Here is a 10,000-nt window from a genome sequence, read left to right on the forward strand (position 1 = left end):
AATACAAAATACAGACATTTTTACCATTGCTATAGGCCTGCCAGACTCCTCTAAGAGGCTTAATTTTTAAGGCTAGGGTAGACGAGATAGATACCATACAGAATTGGTTCCAAACAAGCAGATACATAATTAGGAACACAAACAGGCGTCGTTGTATATGCAATGCCAGACACCCCCTAACTTTGCCTTTGGTACAACTAGGCTAGCCTAATCCTGCAGATACCAGCTGAAATGAACTTTACATGATTTATCGATTGTTTTGGAATAGAATTGGGCAAATTACAGAATTGTTTCTTATTGCATTGGCCTTGCCAGACCCCACTAACTAGGCGCAGTATGAGTGTAGTGTATGGGAAGAGGGTTGCCATTCTTAATATAACACTGATCGGAAACTTAATTTTGAATGATCTCATGTCTAAACCAGTGTTCGAACCCGATGTTCGAGCGTATGAGAAGTTTTTGTCTGGCCCACACTCCACCACGCAGGCAGCATTGTAATTCTCTCGTTGCAGGTGACACACCTCTCTCCACTGAATAAGTCTCGTAAACTGTACATTTTTACTTATATGTGGAAGTGACTTATGTGAAAAGTGAAGTGAATTATTTAAGTATTATGAAAGTTTATTTATGATTACCTTGGAAAAATTCATCGTGATTATTAACACTTAAGTGTTAATGTATAAAAAATATTATGGTGTAAATTTATTTTTGTTATTGCTATTTTTCTGTCAAGTAATTGTCAGTGCATTACTGGTACTTCGTATTTACTTGATATGCATACTCGTATTTAAACCTTGTTTATCAAATATCTGTTTGCTTATTTCGTTTGGCCTACCTTAGATAATCATCTTAAAAGAACCCAGTTTACTAAATATTGGAAAAAAGACAAATGACATGTAGCCTACCATAGATTACCAAGGTACCAAGTGAAAGCTGTTTTACAAGAAAACACATATCCTAAGAAGTTTTACAAAACCAATGACCAACTTTTGCCCCAATGTACAGCATAGCAGCAAAAGTCATGCGACCCCATTCTTCTTATCTTTGGTTTTCGTTCAAGATATGAAAACAGTCAAAGCTACATTATATGAGCTTATTTCGGGTAACGCCGACAGTACTGAACCAGCTGAAGGCCTAGACCCACTGTATTAATGGATGGACGACATATAAAGAGGGCCATTACATACCATGGTTGTGTCTGGTCCTGCTGAACCAGACAATCTTTTTTCAGTGATGCTGAAACTTCAGAGCAAACTACTCGACAGTCTTATAGGCATTGATGACCCTGCTGCGATATTGAAAATCACTCTCAGTCCTGACCCAGAATGGAGTGATGACTGATTGTGAAAGTGAAGGCTCAAACTGCTAACCAAATAAGCACTTACTAACCTGTATAATGCATGAGAAGGGGTTATAGTGTTTTGGTGTACCTATTTTGGCTTGATTCATACTAGGCATATTTAGAGGTGTCTGGTCAGGGCCAATGCCATAAAAAAATTTTAATTTGCCCAATTCTATTCCAAAGCAGTTAATAAGTCATGTAAGTTGATTTCAGCTGGTATCTATAGGATTTAGACTAGCCTAGTTGTACCATACAGCTTTGGGGTATATGACTGGGGGTGTTTGGCATTGTATATACACAGGACGAAATTTCTGATACTACCTGTTTGTGTTTCTAATTATGTATCTGCTTGTTTGGAAGCAATTCTGCATGTTACCGATCTTGTCTACCCTAGCCCTAAATTTTAAGCCTTTTATAGGGGTCTGGCAGGCCTATAGCAATGGCAAAAATGTCTGTATTTTGTATTTTTTATACAAATTTGGTTGCAAATACACTGTGGTGTCAAAAGTATTTGGTGTCTTATTCATCTATTTTAGGCCTGCGAGGTTTATCCTCCTCTTGCACCTTTCATACTGTTTTACTTTCAATTTCCGTTTCAGCACTGAATGACATCATAAGGCCCAGCGCTTGTCCTTTAGCCTAAACTCCGTATTCCATTCCACTGAAAACAATTCATTAATTTCCACCTAATCTTGTCATCTGACGGCCAGACAGGCTCAAAAATCATAGCCTTCTGAATGAGTTAATAATCACTGAGATTACTGAGTAATATGAAATGAACGTGAAATCTTTTCATATGTCATCTCTGTGGACAAATGTCTTTTCATAGCTAGAATATTTCTGTTTTAGCCTCCTTTTCTTCTTCTTTCTCATATTAGTTGTTCTTCCTCACAAATAGCTAGTCAGTGCTTTTAGCCTTCGCAGGTAATAATAATAAATAGTAATAATCTATATATTTAAAAGGCAATTTCTCTGTCTGTCTGTTGTTTCATTATAGATGCTCAGACCATGTAAGCTATGGGCTACCACCCTTTTTACCATAGACTCCACCCCCCCCCCCCCAAAACCCCCCCCCCCCCCTCCCCCCTGCGAGGAAGATTTAGTCAAAATCTGAAATTAGAGATTCATTTTTAAGTGGTCATAACTCCTCTCTTTCATACCCCCTCATTTTTTTTTACAGCTTTCGGAGTTGACAGCAAAATCTTTGGAATTTTCATAAAATTCTTTGATTCGGTACAAATAATGTGATACTCAACAGATTTTTCAAACCTTCTTTGGCTCGAGAGAGTGCCAACTGGATACTTATACTGAAAGTGATTGCATGACATGACCTGTAGGGGTTGTCATCATGGACGGCTTGCCCCGTTTTTATCCCAAGCAACGCCGGGTACAACAGCTAACAATGATAATAATAATAATATATGCACTCAATAACGTAAATACAGAAATATTTTCTACCTCACAACCTTCATATTCGTTTTGTGGAGTACTTAACTGTCCCCTCGCTTCTCAGCTGCAAATTCCTGATTTCGATCTCGATGTGAGGCCGAAGATCATCTGTATAAGAGAATAAATCAAAGATGTAGTACATGAAGTATTGCAGACTAGCCAAGGTGTTCAATGTTATAATCAGTACATACAGACTACTCAACGGGAATTTAATATCGAATAGCTTGCCAATCCTCAGTTTCCCATGTATACTTTTGATAGTCTTTTATAAAAAATTTTATCGTTTTATAAAATTTTAATTAAAGGTAATGATTGTTGATTCACTACTAAACATGAATCCATTACCTTCCAGAAATATATATATATATATATATATATATATATATATATATATATATATATATATATAATAGTATCTAATATATATTATATATATACATATATATATATATGATATATTATATATATATCTATATTAGTATATATATATTATATATATATCTCCCTCATAATGACGAGGTAAGTTTTGGAACGAATACATTTATAAGCAATAGAAATTTTATATTTTATGACCTAGAAAATGGTACGAGATTCATATCGAATAGATTTATTTCTTTGTGAGCTGCATTTGCAGGTTTTAAACTTTTTTTTTTTTTTTTTTTTTTTTATCTAAGAGGTAGTTTGCCTTTGCCTGTGCGTGTGTTCACGTTTTTTTATGTGCGAAAGCAATGAAGATTGATTAGATTTTGAGTGTACATGGTCACTTAATTACCTGCTGAAGACTGTAGTGTACATTACCTGCTTAACTTAGAACTGAATAATGTAGAAATCCCTTCTGTTGTACAATTATGAAAAGTAGTTTTGCAAATGTTAGTAATGTAATGGTATTGCAGATACACAAAAATAAATAAATCAGAATATATATTCTCATTTTCTTTTTCATGGAAAATAAAATAATAATGACTTATTAGATAGCGCAATAGTATGTCGGTCAAAAAGTAAAACGGAAGAGAAAATTTGGATCTCCTCCGTCGATGGTTATAAATATTTTGTAGGGCCTTCTCCACCGAAAGTTTTTTTTTTCTTTCTTTCTTTTTTAATCTTGTCTGTAAATGATACAACTTTTGGTTGACTTAGCTTGGTATAAGGTAATGAAATCCTCTAAAATGCCAATAAATAGTAAAGTTCAATTAATCATAAAACACAAGCCTGCCAAAATTCTAGGACGTAACAAAACTAGCGATTCATTCGTAAGTAACCAGGGAAGACTCAATAGCTCTTCTATTAATATTTCCATAACTTAAGCTACTACGTCACCTACATTTGGCGGCAGGTACAACAATTACCCAACTCCCTGTTATGTGATGGCATTCATATTACTGCAAAATTATACACTTCAACATATGCTTCAGCAAACTCTTTTCTCTCGGTATGCATTGATTACTTACTGTGAGACTCGCTTGATAGGCTAATTAATAAGGTTCGGTATCTTCGTCAAAAATGGCCACATATTTAACAATAATGAAAACGAGGTACCACCGGTCGGAAGATTTCAGCAACTATTAATTTGTTCTGAAGAAGAACGTACCTTAAAAATAAACCAAGAGAAATGGCTCGTGGTCAGTGTTACTGCAATGAACAACCTAGATGAAGAGACACCCTCCTGGATTTCCCTTCAGGTTTCAGGCGGTGGAAATAACAAGGCGAAGAATGGCGTAGAACTGGGTGGCACCCTTTACTATTTTCCATTTACACAATTTTTGCAACACAACTTACCGTCTCTTCTTACTTCTGTTACTGAGGTAAACGTATTCGGTTTCGAGTTTAGTTGAATCATTTTTTATCACGACGCAGAGAGAGTTTTATTGATTTTTCTGACACAGTCCGGCTGAGTTTCACAACGTCAGGAAAACGAGGAATTCCTTCGGAGGGCTGCCAGGTAATGAGAACATCGGGTCGCACAACGACCTCACATCGAGTACATACCCATGCAAACTACCTGGCGACTGCGCTCGACTCTCATGAAGACCTGAGAAGTTCTTTCTCGCCTGAAATAGGACTAGGCTTCCGAGTCCTCCGGTGCCGGGTAGATAGAGGACATCTCTATTTTTAGGAGCACGAATACACTATGATTATTTTTATAGGTACGAGAGACACATTATCATCGTCATTTAGAAACCAGTACACATATAATCATTATAAGTTTAGAAACTCAGGATAAAGCTCTTATTATCATCGCACTCATTTAGAAAAACTATGTACCTAGCTATCACTGTCATTAGTGAAGCACCTCAGTGTGTGATCGGTATGGTCTTGGCCTGCTATCTCGGTGGCCGCGAGCCCGATTCTCGGGATTTCCACTGAGGGGTTGGTTAGAGATGTATATTTCTGGTGTAGAAGTTCACTCTCGACGTGGTTCGGAAGTCCACGTAAGCAGTTGGTCCCGTTGCTGAATAACCACTGGGTTCCATGCAACGTAAAAACACCATACAAACAAACAAACTGTCATTAGTGCCATAGCTTAGAAACAAACCATGGTATGCCTCATTGCTGCCATTTAGAATCTCATAGTGCATCATCTTCATTATCATCGTCATCGTTAGAAACCAGGTACACATTTCATTAACCCTGACTATCATTTAGAAACCCAGGTATGCATCATTGCCATCATTAAATGAAACATGCATCATCATTACCATTTTTCATCATTTAGAAACAATACGTATTTGCATCACATTCGTTGCTACCATTTAGAAATTAATCCATCATCATCATCATCATCTCTATCATTTGGAAAGTTAGAAACCCAGATATGGCATCATCTTCATCACTGCTATAGTAGGTGCTGCACTTCATCATCGTAATACGTGGTATACCCAGGTCATCGGGGGGGGGGGGGGGGGCATCTCATCATCAATCATCATTATTTCACAACCCAGATCCGCAACCACATCCATCACCACAATAATTTTTTAAAATCTTGTTTACTCATTACTGAAATTATCGTAGTACTACGTATTTAATTATTTAGTAACATTTATTGTTTAGCGATTTGTTTCAGATCGGAGAAACTTGGACATAAAAAAAAATGTATGAAGTTGCCCTTACTACTAAAATCAAGAACGAATTGCCAACCCCTTGTCATTTGGTGTGCTTTCACAACAATAACACCATAGTAAGGTCTAAAATAAGTAATCTAGAAATTCTGACGATTCCACTTTTATTGTTTATGGAGTAAAATGTAAAACTTATTGTTCAAAGGAGGAGAATCTGTAGGAGTGTGGAATATCGAATCTTCAAAATATAGAGACTCGAATTCATGCTTTCATGGACTTTTAATTGTCGCTGTTTAGAGGCCTAGAATACTTGAAACGTTCTTTCTTTTCCTACCTATGGTTGGCGACAGTTAACCATTGTTAAGGAAACTATACTAAATCAGAGAAAAACTTTATACAAGTTAGTGACGGATGCCAATGAGGAAACTTCCAATACCAATGATCTATATTATGGATAATAATTCGTAGCCTTTTAATTTCGAACGAACGAGTTTTCTTAAATGAATAGATCACAGAAAACGGTTTCAAAGAGGCCCCGTTGTGACACAGGGCTTTTATAATCTTTCCATAGAAGATGCATTACATCAATTTAAGGCACTCGATAAGGGCAAACATTTGGCTCGACATTAATGCAAAAAAATAAAATACATTGTAAAGCATACTGTGTGTGGACACGACATTCCCATAACTTTTTTGTGTAATTCTACTAGTACTACACATGCTTGTGTCTGTTTCGGATTGGCTATGTATCTGACCATCTACCTGACCATATTGTAATGTACTTCAGATGAACTTCAATACCATTACTACCATGATAGGATATTTGAAAATCAAGATTGAAAATATATTTTCAATCTTGATTTACAAATCGATGATCAGTTTCAGGAATATGATGTTCATATAATGATGATAATAATTCATATATAGAAGTAAACCAGAATGGATGCATCTGTTGTGAAATGGGAAAATGTGGAACTCGGAACAAAACGAAATAATTCACCAGAATTTTCCTTTTTAGTTGTTGGCTACCTTACCGTGTCGCAGTTAAAATATAAGTAACTTTCGTGCTTTTTATCTTTTAGAATAATGTAAATTGTTTGTAATTTAATATGTTTTTTTTTTCTCTCTCTCTTAGTTGCGTTACTTCCTCTTGACTGGTAATTAGTATGGTTTTGAAATGCATTAACTATCTAAGTAAAACACAACCTCTGACGAGGGCGGGGCTTACATCAGAAAAATACAATAATCGTAGTTTTCATCATAACCGTAGGCTTGTGGTGAAAACCTGTAAAAGCTGCACCTCGCTCGAGTTTATTTTCGTGTTGGTTTATCTAACTTTAGCGGCTATATTGATATAGGCTACTTCAAGAGATGGTTGCTTCTTTGATACAATAAATTAATAAATTACTACGCTTTTTGCAAAGCGTAACGGTCGTACATGCAAACAAACAAGTTACTATAATGCAGAGGGTATGGAAATAATAAAACTAACGGTAACATTGAACGCAGGCAACGAGGCTAGCGTACATTTCAGAAGAGCAGCTGCTGTCACCATTATCTCATCAAACTCACTGACTTCAAATAATATAATCTATTTCTTGAATAGCTGCAGATGTTTATAAATTTTCTTTTTCGTGGAAGTCCCATATAATTTCTCTAAATCTCGGGTTTGAAATAAACCAAAAATTAATAGTTCTCATCTGTCGATTGCATCTTCACAACAGCAAACACCCACCAAGTAACAATTTTGTTAGTATTGTTTGAAAGGTATATATATTGCATGAGGACATTGTGGTTTTCCTAGTAATTAATATGGGTCCGTGTCCTACAAAGTGGATGTATTCAATACGATATTTAAAATGAGGAAATATTTCATGGAGCACGTCACTGAATGACAAGTTATGACGACAGCTTGTTACGTAGCAAGAGTACCTGTGACGTCAGGCACGTGACGGAAGTCACGGGAATTATGATTGTTTACTTCCATCAAATCTCTGTCTGGACTACGTCGTAAAGGCATGTCTTTTCGGCTTGTTACTGTGTTAAACTTACCACGATCGCCATTGCCCCCTATAATCATGTGAAATATGAGGTAGTCGATCGGCAGTTGGTGACTATAGCCTATTTCCAAGTGGTGCTCAGGGCTGCCAGATTTCCACACTGAGGAAATCCACACACGGTCTCAGACAGTTGCCAGTTATGCAATATATTTGACTTAATCGAACTCGATGGAATGTATAAGTTGTTTATCGTGATCTTGTAAGTGCTCAAAACTTAGCGGTATGAATTCCCAACCAGAAGCTTTTTCTTTTTTTTATTTTTTTTATATAAATAAGTTTTTAGCTAATATTGTTTAAACATTTAGTTAGATTTTGATTCTAGTTTTTTTTTTTTTTTTGAGAGGGTAAAAGAAGCACTTCTCAACAACAGTCGGTACTCCTTTAATTTGATGATGAACAACTGGAATGACACATTCAATTTGACGATGAAAAAAGTAACATAGGTGTTTTACAACAATTTTATTTTATATACAAGGCATCTTAATCACATCATCGTAATGAAATGTAACGACAAATTTATAATGATGTTCAATCCGGCATTATTGCCATAAATATAATGACTAGACCTATATCTTGGGCCAACTAACACTGTTGGTTATATGCTCGCAAGTGAACTTGAAAAATAATTATCACTGTACTGTATCATTGCTATTACATAATTACAATCACTTTCATAAAGAATTGAAGCTGCAAATGTAATAGTAAGCACCGGTGTTATAACTATGTCTTATTTTTTAGAGAAAAGTAAACTGGCAACGTACCCTGGACTTAGTCTAATGTACTGAACCATTTAATTTACATGAAGATTTAATTACCACTGCATTATGCAATTTCTCACTTTTATCGTTGTTATACACACATTCATTTGGGTAGGGCAATATCAAACTGACAACGAATCATGAGCGGTATCATCTATACTGGTAAACTATGGCCTATGATTTTTGCTAAGGCCTTACGTTATACGAATTATAGTTATGAAATCATAAGCCCGCCCGTTCATTTCAAAAGTTTGTCACCGTAGTTTGTAGAATAACCAAACTGATTATACAGGCACATTAATCATTTTCACTTGCAAAATTTGCAATGTGTATTGCAAAGCTGTAAAGTCATCGCTGAAAAATAATTGGCTACCAAATGGCAGTATGAATGTATGCATATATTTCACAAAATTTTCAAGAACATAAAACTATGAAAACTAGCAAAATAAGAATACTCTCTAGTATTATGAAAAAGAATAAATGTAGATTTTGTTGAGGACCAGATTGAACATAATTTTGAATAGGTAACTGAGGCTGGTTGGAGCTGGAGCCAGCCAGTTCGTACGGTCAAGATCTAGCTTATATTCTAGGTCTTGGTTTGCACATGAATCAACGGTCAGCGTTATGCATCTGATAAACATCCAAACGCATCCACAAATTAAAAAGGATAAAACTAATTATTTATTTTTATGGATATTTGTGTGTGAGACTTATAAAATAGAATAGTAAACAATTTTCATAATTTATTTTTATTAGATTTTAACTAGCATACGCTTTTTAAGTAAAAGCGTGGAAATTTTTTACGTGTGGATCCACACTCCACACCTAATCACGATGTGGACAAGATAAGCCGTATTAGTGACGTCATTTCCACACTTCGGCAGCCCTGGTGGTGCTGAGGAGCTGAACAACCTTTCGAAAACACTGATGACTGGAAAAGAGAGATGGCTGGAATTAAAAGGTTTCACCTTAATGTTGAAAAGTTTCGTGGAGTTCTGCGTCCTGGGTGAGACGGTGTCTGTAATCGGAATGAGGTCCTCAAGTTTTCCAGATTATGTAACAGACTACCTAATATAGCAAGGTAAGATTCATTGCTATACCCTATGTGCGCTGTAGGTAGTCTAGGCCTAACACCATTAGGCTATATGGTGGTTTGAGGTTAACGAGACACCCATTTTTGTAATTAGCCTAGTAGCTTGAATCTCATTATTACGTAGTATTCAGCATAAATTGAACTGTTTCTTCAAGTATGACGTTTAGAAATGACTGGTTTCTCTTAAATCATTTACACCATAATTGTATATAGGTTTAGGCTAGGTAACAATACCGTGAAGG

This window comes from Macrobrachium nipponense, chromosome 45 (genome assembly GCF_015104395.2).
Source record: "Macrobrachium nipponense isolate FS-2020 chromosome 45, ASM1510439v2, whole genome shotgun sequence".
Taxonomy (NCBI): Eukaryota; Metazoa; Arthropoda; class Malacostraca; order Decapoda; family Palaemonidae; genus Macrobrachium; species Macrobrachium nipponense.